Source organism: Triticum aestivum, chromosome 6B (genome assembly GCF_018294505.1).
Source record: "Triticum aestivum cultivar Chinese Spring chromosome 6B, IWGSC CS RefSeq v2.1, whole genome shotgun sequence".
Lineage (NCBI taxonomy): Eukaryota > Viridiplantae > Streptophyta > Magnoliopsida > Poales > Poaceae > Triticum > Triticum aestivum.
The window spans coordinates 726,955,551-726,968,744 of record NC_057810.1 but is presented as its reverse complement, the minus strand read 5'-3'; the positions used below and the strand labels follow the sequence as shown (position 1 = coordinate 726,968,744).

The 13,194-nt window shown below is 44.4% G+C and overlaps 1 long non-coding RNA gene across 1 annotated transcript; it reads right to left on the bottom strand.

Moving 5' to 3' along the window:
• On the bottom strand, positions 1-558 carry LOC123135335 (uncharacterized). Its single transcript, XR_006465932.1, has 2 exons — positions 408-558; positions 1-292 (listed from the first exon to the last, which is right to left on the bottom strand). It is a non-coding gene; the product is annotated as an uncharacterized lncRNA (long non-coding RNA).
• Positions 559-13,194: the final 12,636 nt, after the last annotated feature.

Below are 13,194 nucleotides of genomic sequence, written 5' to 3'. Positions count from 1 at the left end.
TTTGCAGCTAATCACATCCTGAAGGTTTATTCCATTTTGATGAAACACATCGATACATCACATGCGATGATCTTATTCGCGGGGATTACAACTCGCACAAGCACGACTGGGATTCATCTTACATCATGGAGCCACGAACAAAATGGCGCTTTCCCGTATTTTGTGCAGCAACACGTATTAACCTCTCTGCAAGTCCAGTCCCAGCGACGTTGGTGCCCGATTAGTCGCATGCATTCATCTTTGCAATGAGTTGTGGTGCATCCTTGCAAAGACACACATTTCTCGTCCACAACTGCAGGCGATATACCATCATAGCGTTAGCTACTCAATAAGACAAGTTCTTGGTAGGTTAATTATCTTGGATATCCATTGACAGACACACACACGCATGCACGCACGCAACTTACTCTGGACTGCATGGCAGGGTGGCAAAATGGAAGCAAACATCATCGTAAGGACCAGGAAAGTGATGGCCACGGTCCTCCTTGTGTCGCTCTGTTTGACATGTGCCATGAGGAGAAGAGATCGACTACTTGTGTTTGCCTTGTTGCTGGTGTGCTCCTTCGCTGCAAAGATCTCCTTTAGTTTGGTGGTGTTTATATAGAGGCATAGTCGTATCCTCAACAGATGTTGCTTATACGGTTTCTTGCAAACATTATTTGCTAAATAATGTTTGATGTATCTTGCATTTGTAATCTCTTTATACTATATATATTAGTATTGATATCATGATATATTGTTAAGTCAAAATCAATGTCTCACATAACTTTATATATTTTGTATTTAATAATGGATTATTCCTTAGTCATTCTGAGATAGTTATCTACCAATCGAGGTACAATCATATCTTGGATAAATGTTCCTCAATTAACTTTGTTCTTACATTTATGTATCTCTCCAAAATTATTTGCTGAAGTTAATGTTGACATATCTTGCATCTGTATTCTCTTTATGCTATGTATACTTGTATTGATATTCTCGTGTTGTCTTTGTGTGCTCATTTGCTACCAGGAGTCCTTTATTTTACTGGCTTTACATAGAGGCATGGTCATATCTTAATGTTGCTCGTATGGGTTCTTGAACGTGTTATCTACTAAACTAATATTGATATATCTTGCATTTAATGTTCTCCATATACGATAATACATCTGTATTGATATTGTGATATCTTGTTACGTCAAATAAAATTAATGTTGATATACCTCACGTTATTTTCTCCTTATACTATACAAATTGGTGTTGACATCATGATATCTCCTTGCATCAAAATAATTTCCCCGCTTATTTTTATATGTTTTATTTATCGAGATGCTATCTTTGATAAATATTGCCCAACTATATCAATTCTGCATTTATGACATGCATGCACTTGTACCTATTTACTATGTTCATTTTCCACTTTCTTCTAGTGGTATTACTTAATGTTGATCCTTTGCATCCGCCTCACCCCTGCAGCAGATAAAGATAAGGAGGGGCCACGAGAAAGAAGGGCACGGCCCATTTCGCCATTTAGTTCCCAATGGCCCGATCGAACTCGGCAGTTTTGCTGTTTTTTATAACGTGAGCGAGCCTACGCAATCTCTATTTGACGTGTTTGGTGTCAATTGTCGTTGCTTCGCATAAAGGAGGGTATCGAGCTGAGCAGCCAACATGGGCCAGCCCATTTAGAAGCACCTGATTCATGGTTACCGGTATTGGGAACCTTCCGGAAGGTTACTGTTTGGCTCAGGTCGAGCTTTTTATTTTTTGGTTGTTTTTTATTCAGTTTTCTAGGATTTTCCTATTTTTCTTTCTTTTCTTCATTTTTTTGTTTTTTCTTGTAATTTGCGAGTTTCAAAAATGTTTGCAAAATTTAAAACTGCTTGAAATTCAAATTTGTTTGCGTTTTTCAAAACATATTGAAAATTCTTATATTAATAACATTTTCTGCAAAATGTTCTGAATCTCAAAATCTGTTCACATTTAAAAAGTAATCTGATTCTCTAGAATTGACCTCTTTTTTAGGAAAAATGTTCAAATTTTTTAAAAATATTGAACACTTAAAAGCATTGGTCATATTTATCAAAAAAATTGCTCCATTTAAAAAAAAATTACTACTGTACCTCGGTCCAGCCCGGTACATTGGTCAATCCATCGCTCCAGTGTTATCCCATCCGGGGCTTCCTAGTTGAAGCCCGTGTGAACCGTGAACGGTTGACATATGCTCAAAAGAACGAACATAGAGGAGGGGGGCACACTCTGCCAAGACCTCGTAGTTGATATCCGTGTGCGTCAACTAGCGGTGGCTTCGCTGAAGACATGGCAAATGGTGTATCCTTAGTCGAATGGTGTATCCTGCATAGGGTACAACTTGTTGTCCCAGCATGGAGCCTAAGGGTCCGAGTCGAGGCCCAGGCTCGTGCAAGAAGCAGGCGGAGAATTCCAATGATCAACGTTGAGGGAGGCAAAATGGAAAGGGTTTTCTCCAACATTCCCATGGTTCCAAGCTCATGCAAGAAGGTGGTTGCACCGGTGTGCTTCCTACGTCAGGATCGATGGGTAGTGTGTCTGGAAAGGGACCTGGCTCATCACACAAACCGTGGAAAGTACAAGGCTCAGAGTCATCGTCGGGATGGCACAACAAGTTGCTCCTCCCTCCCCATTGTCTCGGGCTCATACATGAAAGTGGTGTGCCCTTTTCTTCCGCCCCAGAAAAGAGGCCCAATGATCCAGGTTTTGCATGGTCACCACTGTCGCGGGCTTGGTGGACGTCAAGGCGGTAGAGCTCATAAGCAAAACGAATGAGAACGATAAGCATGTCACGACACTAGTAGAAAACAGGGTTTTGGTTCGGCCAGAAAAGAGCATTAATCCCGGTTGCATTATGAACCAGGATTAATGTGAGCATTAGTCCCGGTTCAAGCGGCTAGGGCACCATACAGGCATTAGTCTCGGTTTAAATGGGACCTTTAGTCCCGGTTGGTGCGACGAACCGGGACTAAAGGGTGCGATGCCCATTAATACCGGTTCGTGGCACCAACCGGTACTAAAGGTTAGACCTTTAGTCCCGGTTCGAGCCACCAACCCGCACTAATGAGGTTTGAGGTATTAGTACCGGTTCGTAGCACGAACCGGTACTAAAGGTCTCATTTTCAAACTCTACACACACACACACCGGTGGATCGCCTTTTCAGTTTTGAAAAAAGCAAAAGAAAATGATAAAAACTTCAAAAATTAAAATCCTTCGAGATGTAGTTATGTTACTACATCTACTAGTTAGGAAAATTTAAAAACTTAAATTTGGACATGTTTTGCAAAAAGTATAGGAAAAATGTAAAACGGCTATAACTTTTGCATACTATGTCAGAAAAAAACGTATAATATATCAAAATGTTCAGCACGAAAATCCGCATCCGGATTTGGCGGCCTATGGCCGATTTGCAAACTTTTAGAATCCTCAAATTCTAAAAGGAAAAAAAGTTATGCTCAAATTTCAGTTTTTTTTATTTTTTTGTTAAATCTGGTCAAACTACTTATTCAAGAAGTATTAGTGTTAGTAAATAATTATTCAAGAATATTAGTGTTACTAAATAACTATTTTAGTTTTTTTAATTTTGGTCAAATCTGGTCAAATTGTGGTCAAGCAATGGTCAAACTACTTATTCAAGAAATATTAGTGTTACTAAATAATTATTTCTGTTTTTTTTTTGAATTTTGGTTAAATCTGGTCAAACTGTGGTCAAACTATTTATTCAAAAAATATTAGTGTTACTAAATAATTAATGTTTTTTAGAACAATAGTTTCAAACTCAGACAATGAAATGTGTGACTTCATGCTCAAGCTAAATTCGTGAGGGTTAATAGGATTGACATCTTACTATTGTCAGGAAAACAACAAGTGCAGACTTGGAAACGAGGGAGAATAGAACCCGGAAGTTAAGCGTGCTCAGGCTGGAGTAGTGAGAGGATGGGTGACCATCCGGGAAGTTAGATGATTTGGAATGATGAGGGGTGATTAGAGATTAGAGGCTAAATTGAGCAGTGATGAGGAGCGATTAGAGATTAGAGGTTAAAATAATTTAGAAATTTGAAAATCAAGAAAAAAAATTCCATAAAAAAGTCATAAAATTTCCTTTAGTACCGGTTGGTGTTCCCAACCGGGACTAAAGGTGGACCTCCAGGCAGCGGCCACGTGGACGGCCTTTAGTCTCGGTTCGTGTAAGGCCAACTCCATCGCGCGACCCTATCCTGTCCGGCCCCGTCCGTTTGGGGTAAAACGGACAAACCGGGCCGCCCAGCGCGCGGGAGCAAACAGACTTTTGTCTGTTTTGTGTCCGCTTTCGACCCATCCGCGGCACAAGTTTGCGGCAGTTTTGGGGTGAAACAGACAGCGCGCGGACATGCGGGACGCGCGTGCGTGTCCGCCCCTGGCCCGCCCGTCGGTGACACAAACCGAAACCTCCCCGTGGCCCCTTTGGCGCCATTACCCCCAAACCCTCCCACGTCCCGCCCGTCCCACTCCCTCCCCGTCCATGGCTGACGCCCAGCCGAACTCCGGCGGCCTGGCCGTCGACCCGCCCGGAATGGCCAAGAAGAAGAAGGGCAAGGCGCCAAGGAAGCCACGGTTGGAGTGCACGCCGGAGGAGATCGCCAAGTTGGACGCGGAATCGGCGAAGAGGAGGGACCGCAGGGCGGTCGCCAAGAACAACATCGCCGCGGCCAAGAGAGCGGCCGACCACGCCGCGATTGAGGCCGCGCGGCATAAGGCCGAGGTCAATGAGAAGGAGGCCATCATCAGCAAAGCGCACGCCCTTCTTATGGCTGGCATTTGTCGTCCGGCCGGTTTCTCTGTAGGGGTCGTCGGTCCGGCGAGCACAGGGTCGTTGGTCGCCCGGCCTCCGCACTACCAGTCGCCGACGTCGCGGACCACGCCCTTGTCGCCCGGCTTTCCTCCACCAATGCACGGCGGCCAGACCCGTTTCGGGGGGTCGTCGGACGTTGGCGTTTTCGCGCCGTCCACACCGCGCCCCTCGGCCGTCATCGACCTCAACGTCACCCCTGGGTCCAGCAACAGTGGCCGGCCGTCCGTCGAGATGCAAAGAAAGCAAGCACGACCGCCGTTTATCGGCACCATGTCGTCCCCCCGCATCTTGTTCGACGGAATGCCAACACCAACGCCACCGTTCGACGACCCTTACTATGACCAATTCATGGAGGAAGTGATCTACGAGGGGCACGTCCATGTCTACGGCCCCGAGGAGACCCAAAGTCAGGATGGCCGCGACCAGTTCACTGCCGATGATGAGGGCGACAACCGTGCTGACTATGACCATGGTGACTCGTGGCATGAAGACGATAACATCTATGTGGAAGGTGATGGTGATGAAGAAGAAAGCAATGACTTGGACATTCGGCAAGCCATTGTTCATCGACGAGCTGACACAAAGAGCGGAAGCACAAAAGAAGAGGAAGAGCATTTGCACGGGTTCATACACACAAGATGAGGAAAAGTTGATTTGCCAAGCTTGGATGGAGATTAGCCAAGATCCAAGGACTGGCGCGCAACAAAAGGGTATTGTTTTTTGGACGAGAGTCCACAAAACATTCCATGAAAGGAAGTTCTTTGAGCCCTACCAATTTGAAAGCAAGCGTGGCGTCGGCTCAATTCAAAAGAGATGGTTGTTCATCCAACAAGAGTGCAACAAGTATCAAGCCGCATTTGAGAGCGTTGAAGCACAGCCCATGAGTGGTCACAGCGTTGGGGACTTGGTATGCTCTCCTCTTCCTAGCCGTTTCCTTGCTACGGCCATGAGATTTCGGCCTTGCACATGTTTGCATCTTCACTTGTTATTCATCATGTGGTGTAGGCATTTCAATCTTTGGAGGCATTCAAGGCCCGACACAATGACAAGCCGTTCACTCTTACGCACTGTTGGACTATGATCAACAATTCCCCCAAGTTCAAGGACCAATACCGTGAACTCCAAAGGAAGAGAAGCCTGAAGACGGCCAAGTTCGCGGGAGGTGGTGCTGGCGAGGCGTTGAAGAGGCCGAGGGGCAAGACCAACTCCAAGGTTGACGACATACGTGATGCCTCATCCATGGCATTGCATGACACTTTGCATGGCATGATGTTGCAAAAGGATGTGAGGGATGAGAAGAAGCAGCAAAGCAAGGACGAGCAAATGAAGCAATATCTAGAGCTGCAAAGGAAGAAGCTTGAGATGGAGGAGGCGACCAAGAGAAGGAAGATCGACATGGAGGAGGCGGCCCGGCAGAGGCAGCTCGACATGGAGGAGGCGGCCAGGCAAAGGCAGCTCGACATCGAGGCCGACAACGTCAAGGCCAGGAAAAGGCAGCTCGACATCGAGGCCACCAATGCTACCACCAAAGCAATGGAGGTGGCCCTTGCGATCATGAGCGTGGACTTGTCGAAGATGAGCGAGAAGACGAGGGCCTGGTTCAAGGCCAGGCAGAAGGAGATGCTCGATGCCGATGGCCTGAACTAGGTTGTCCGATCGGCCGTGGCCGTTCTTTTCTGGAGGCTGGCATGGGTGCCGCCCGCCCGCTGGGCCGCTAGCTGTGTGCCGGCGAGAAAAACATTTATTTTGAAGGCCGGCTGTGTTGCCGGCCGCTGGCTGTGTTGCCGGCGAGGACAACCATTCATTTTGGAGGCTAGATGTGTTGCCGGCCGCTGGCTGATGCCGGCGATGGACGTGTAGGCCACTGGCTTTGTTGCCGGTGTGATGAACTAGGGCCGTGATGAACTGGTGTCGTGATGAACTAGGGCTTGGCATTTGAAACATTGCTCTTTCTTTTAAATAGACGGGGACATGATGGGGTAAAGGATGCGGCCGCGCGCTGGGCGCATGGCCACCGCATCCCAGGACAGGCCCGGACACGACGCCATCGCCCTGCCCAAACGGACAGAATCCGGACAAGATGGACGTCCATTTGGGGTCTGATACGTCTCCAACGTATCTATAATTTTTGATTGTTCCATGCTATTATATTACCTGTTTTGGATGTTTATGGGCTTTATTTTATACATCTTTATCATTTTTGGGACTAACCTACTAACCGGAGGCCCAACCCATATTGCTGTTTTTTGCCTATTTCAGTATTTCGAAGAAAAGGAATATCAAACGGAGTCCAAACGGAATTAAACCTTCGGGAACGTGATTTTTGGAACGAAGAAGATCCGGAGAGCTTGGAGTGCAAGTCAAGAAACAACCGGAGCCTCCACGAGATAGGAGGGCGCCCCCCTGTAGGGCACGCCCCCCTGTCTCGTGGGCCCCTCAGGCGTCCACCGACGTACTTCTTCCTCCTATATATACCTACGGACCCCGAAAACATCCAGGGGCACCACGAAACACAATTTACACCACTGTAACCTTCTGTATCCATGAGATCCCATCTTGGAGCCTTCGCCGGCACTCTTCCGGAGGGGGAATCGACCACGGAGGGCCTCTACATCAACATCCTTGCCCCTTCTATGAGTTGTGAGTAGTTTACCAAAGACCTACAGATCCATAGTTATTAACTAGATGGCTTCTTCTCTCTTTTTGGATCTCAATACAATGTTCTCCCCCTCTGTTGTGGAGATCTATTCGATGTAATCTCTTTTTGCGGTGTCTTTGTTGAGATCCGATGAATTGCGGGTTTATGATCAGATTTATCTATGGATAATAATTGAATCTTCTCTGAATTCTTTTATGTATGATTGAGTTATCTTTGCAAGTCTCTTCGAATTATCGGTTTGGTTTGGCCTACTAGATTGATCTTTCTTTCCATGGGAGAAGTGCTTAGCTTTGGGTTCAATCTTGCGGTGTTCTTACCCAGTGACAGAAAGGGTTGCAAGACACGTATTGTATTGTTGCCATCGAGGATAACAAGATGGGGTTTATATCATATTGCATGAGTTTATCCCTCTACATCATATCATCTTGGTTATTGCGTTACTCTGTTCTTATGAACTTAATACTCTCACTACTAGGGAAAAGCCTATACACAGAATCTTACCAGCAGCGCGCTTTAAAATCAGGCGCTGCTGCTACTTAGCAGTAGCGCTCGCTTTAAAACCTCGCTGCTGGTACAAGTTTATCAGTAGCGCGCACACACCAGGACGCGCTACTGCTAAAATTCCCACGACGCCGCCGCGAGGCCAATTATAGCAGCAGTGCGTTGGAACAAAGGGCGCTACTGCTACAGATTATAGCAGCAGCGCATTTACGCAATAATCGCTACTACTAAGGTTACTACAAAAATTTAGTCCCACCTCACTCCGTGAAGAGAGTTTGTACCACCTTAAATATGTTACTTCTACAACTTTCACAAGCACTTGGTCTTCATTGAACTCTATGTGTAGGATCTGTGGCCGCAATAGGAATCCTCGCCTGTTCCTAAACCAACCGTCGAGGATTCCTATTGACAAATCAGATTGTACACAAAAAGACAATTGATGATCAATGTATTTTTTTATGTCTATGTCTAACATAGCAGTAGCGCGTTCTCGGCCAAAGGCGCTACTGATAGGTCATTTAGCAGTAGTGCATTTTGCTATAGCGCGCTACTGCTAAGCCATTCCATCCCCCCCTCCTCACCTATTTGATCCAGATCACACTCACACACACACACACACTCGATCTCCCCCTCGTCGCCCCTCCTCCGATCTGCGCCGCCGTCACCTCATCCTCCTCGCTGGACTCGGTACCAGCCTCCTCCTCCGTCCTCCCTCCACTCGCTGCTGGGCGACCCCTCCTCGCTCTGCCTTCCTCCTCCATTCTCCCTCCACTCGCTGCCGACCAGCCCCTCCTCGCTCCGCCTTCCTCCTCCATTCTCCCTCCACTCGCCGCCGGCCAGCCCCTCCTCGCTCCGCCTTCCTCCTCCGTCCTACTCTCTTCTCCCTCCTCGAGTCGCCCCTCCTTCTCCCTCCTCCCTGCTACATTTTGATTTAGTAGGCTAGTTCATATGCAACATTCTGATTTAGTTGATATGATTCAGTTGATTTAGTAAGCTAGTTGATTTAGTTGATTTAGAACATTTTGATTTAGTTGATTTAGTAGGCTGGTTGATTTAGTTGATTTAGTAGGCTGGTTGATTTAGTTGATTTAGTAGGCTGGTTGATTTAGTTGATTTAGTAGGCTAGTTGATTTAGCTGATTTAGTAGGCTAGTTGATTTAGTTGATTTAGAACATTTTGATTTAGTTGATTTAGTATGCTACTGGATTTAGTATGCTAGTTGATTTAGTTGATTTAGGATGCTTTGCTCATATTGCTTTAGGAAAATATCACATGCTACTGTTTTTCTTTCTTGTGAAGTGAATCATTAATCCTTTGCTCGTATTGCTTTAGGAAAATGGCGCCACCACCACCACCACTATGTCGACTGTGCAAGTCAAGGTGCGCCAGCAGCCTTGCAACTGGCAAGCTATTTGGCATCTACTTCCAGCCGAGTTTTCGTCATGCGGCGGTAAGAAATTAGATGAAATGTAACAACTATTTTATTTTTAGTGTTGGCATTACTTCATTGTGTCATTTTTCTTTTCTTACACAGACCGTCCCATGCAATGTGAGGTTGACATTCAAAAAGCTGACAGGAGACACTGTGACAATTGAGGCTCCTGGGGGGCTGTACACTATGGAGGTCGAGAAAGGACGCAATATGTCGTAGATTGGAGGAGATGGATGGGCCCGTTTCCTCGCCCGCATGCGTCTTACTGGTGGTGAGTTGATCAGCTTCTCCTTCAGAGCAGAAAGACCCAATCTGGCTGTCATTTATCTCAACCTGGTGGAAGATGATGAAGATGATGAAGATGACGAAGATGATGCAGATGAAGAAGATGATGAAGATAATGAGGACCCACTCGATGAAGATGATGAGAACCCACTTCATGAAGCCATCGTAGCTCAAAGAATGAGGCTGAGCGAGGAGGAGGTGTGCAACCTATGGGACATAATTCCACCACGTGCTGACTTTGTCGGGGTGCCATTCGTGACCCGCCTGACAAGTACCATGGTCGATCGACATGATATGGTATGTTATACTTACAAATGCAAATTATCCGATGATATGCTTAGTGTAGAGTCCAATGATATGTTGTGTGGAATCTGGTCGTTGATATGCTTTAGTGTAGAGTCTGATCACATGCTTATTAGTGTAGAATCCAAGGAACTATTAATAGTGTAGATAAACCATATATACTTATTAGTAGAATTCATGATTAATTAGTACAAATGCATAGTACTGTGTCTTTTGATAGTGTAGAAATCTAGACTTAATAGAAATATATTTGCAAGAGTATGTGTGAGGCTATTTATTAATTGATATGTTTTCTTATTCAGAAATTGCCAAAGAACCTATCTATGAGTTGTGGTATCGAGCCTGATGGAGCCTGATGAAGAAGGCTTAGCTGGACTACGCTTTACCGCAAGGGGCTCCGTCACCACATGTACTTACCGCATGGACACAGACGGTCGCACACACTTAAACTCGGTTGGGTGAAAGATATTCCTCGTTGCCAAGAATATTCGTGTTGGACAGGCCATCCTAATTACTATCAGGAACACCCACTGCCCAGGCTTGAGGATGATGATCGTCGTCGATATCATCTAGAACTACATGTGTGTGTGTGGCTATATCATCTAGAACTACATATGATGATCGTTGTCGATATCATGTAGAACTACATATGATGATCGTCGTCGATATCATCTAAAACTAAATATGATGATCGTCATCGATGTCACCTTGTACTGCTTGAGGATGCATGTTGAGTATATTTGAAATTGTTATCTAGTACTCCCTCGGTTCCAAATTACTCATCATGGTTTTAGTTCCAATTTGAACTAAAACCACGACGAGTAATTTGGAACCGAGGGAGTACTACCTAGTACCTATAATGCTTTATGAAATTGATATCTAGTACTCCCTCCGTCTGAAAATAGTTGTCATCAAAATGAATAAAAAAGATGTATTTAGAACTAAAATACATCTAGATACATCCCCTTTTATTCATTTTGATGACAAGTATTTCCGGACGGAGGGAGTAGTACCTAGTATCTGGAAATTGCAGTTTATTGAAGCTGGAGTGGGGAAATGGTGAAAGATATAACAGTAGCGCGGGCTCAGGAAATCGCTACAGCTAACTAATAGCAGCGCGTTCGGAAAACACGATGCTGATATAGTCAATAGTAGTAGCGCGGGCGCAGACAACGCTACTACTAACAGTTAGCTGTAGCGCCTTATTGGTAGCGCGGGTGCCCGCGCTGCTGATAGCCTCAAAACCCGCGCTACTACTAGGGTTTTCCCTAGTAGTGTCTAGATGCATGCTGGATAGCAGTCGATGTGTGGAGTAATAGTAGTAGATCCATGTAGGAGTCACTCTACTTGTTATGGATGTGATGCCTATATACATGATCATGCCTAGATAACGTCATAATTATTCGCTTTTCTGTCAATTGCTCGACAGTAATTTGTTCACCCACCGTAATACTTATGCTCTCGAGAGAAGCCTCTAGTGAAACCTATGGCCCCCGAGTCTATCTCTTATCATATTTGCTTTCAATCTACTTTTATTTGCATCTTTACTTTCTTGCATCTATATTATAAAATACCAAAAATATATTTATCTTATCTTACTATCTCTATCAGATCTCACTTTCGCAAGTGGCCGTGAAGGGATTGACAACCCCTTTATTGTGTTGGTTGCGAGTTCTCAGTTTGTTTGTGTAGGCGCGTGGGACTTTTGAGGAGCCTCCTACTGGATTGATACCTTGGTTCTCAAAAACTGAGGGAAATACTTACGCTACACTTGTTGCATCACCCTCTCCTCTTCGGGGAAAACCAACACTAGCTCAAGACATAGCAAGAAGGATTTCTGGCACCGTTGCCGGGGAGGTCTTCGCTCAAGTCAAGACATACCAATTACCCATCACAAACTCATCTCCCTCGCATTTACATTATTTGGCATTTGCCTCTCGTTTTCCTTTCCCCCACTTCACCTTTACCGTTTTATTTGCCCTCTCTTTCCCAATCTCCTCTCTTTTGCTTGTCTTTTTGTTTGCTCGTGTCTCCATATGCCTTCTATGTGCTTGCATCTTTGCTTGCTAAAAGTCTATATGGATCCACTTAAAGTGTTCTACTTGGATCATCTTCGATCCTTATGCGCTCGTGCTGAAACCCCAACTAGCCTAGTTGATGGGAAATCTTTAGATGAGCATGCTCATTTTGTGCGTCATCGTTTGTCTGAAAAAGGGAAGGTCTTATGGTTCCATATAAACAGTTTGCTATGCTATGCTTGGAATCTTTGTGAAATTTGTGATTTTACTTGTTGCTCTAAGAACCCTAAAAAATACCTTCCCTACCTATGTGAGTTCAATGATAATGAAATTTTATCTTCTTATGCAAAGGGTGTTTATTGTTACTATGATATCGAACAAATTGAAGAATTTGTCATTTTTAAGGGTGCTCATGAAGTTGCTTCTTTGTTTGAAAAGTATTATTTTACTCTTAACAAGTCTGAAAATTCCGTCATACTTAAATATTGCAACGAAAACTTTGCTCATAATGTCTATGTCCAAGAATTTATTGAAAGAATGACTGTTGCTTTGGAAGAAAATAATGATATGCATGAATCTATAGATTATGATGATTCCGATGATTTGGTTGAAATATCCCTTGACGAACATGATGCTTGCTATTCTTGTGGCCATGATGCCAATATTTATGAAGACAAATTTGCTATAGTTCCTTATGTTAAACATGAGATCATTGCTTTTGCACCCATACTTGGTAGCTCCTTGAATAAAAAGCATGATTGCAATGATTTTACTATAAATTCTCTTGATGTCAATTGTGCTAATAATATGCAAAACCCTAAGCTTGGGGATGCTAGTTTTGCTATGCCTACTACTTGTTGCAATGATCATGATTGGGGTGATTGTTTTTATGATCTTGAAAATTTATTTAAGCCCCTTGATGAATATGAGATTGATAATAATGTTTGCAATAATATTGAAAGTGGGTTCGGAAGAGTGTCAACTTTAGATCCCACATATTTGGATAATGTTCAATCTTATGAAGTTTTTGATAAAAGTGGGTTTGGAGAGGTCATGACTTTAGTTAATGTTAATCCCACTATTTTGGAAGAGTGTCAACTTTGCATGCATGTGGATCGTGTTGAGAATATGTTATGTGATAGCTATTTTGTTGAA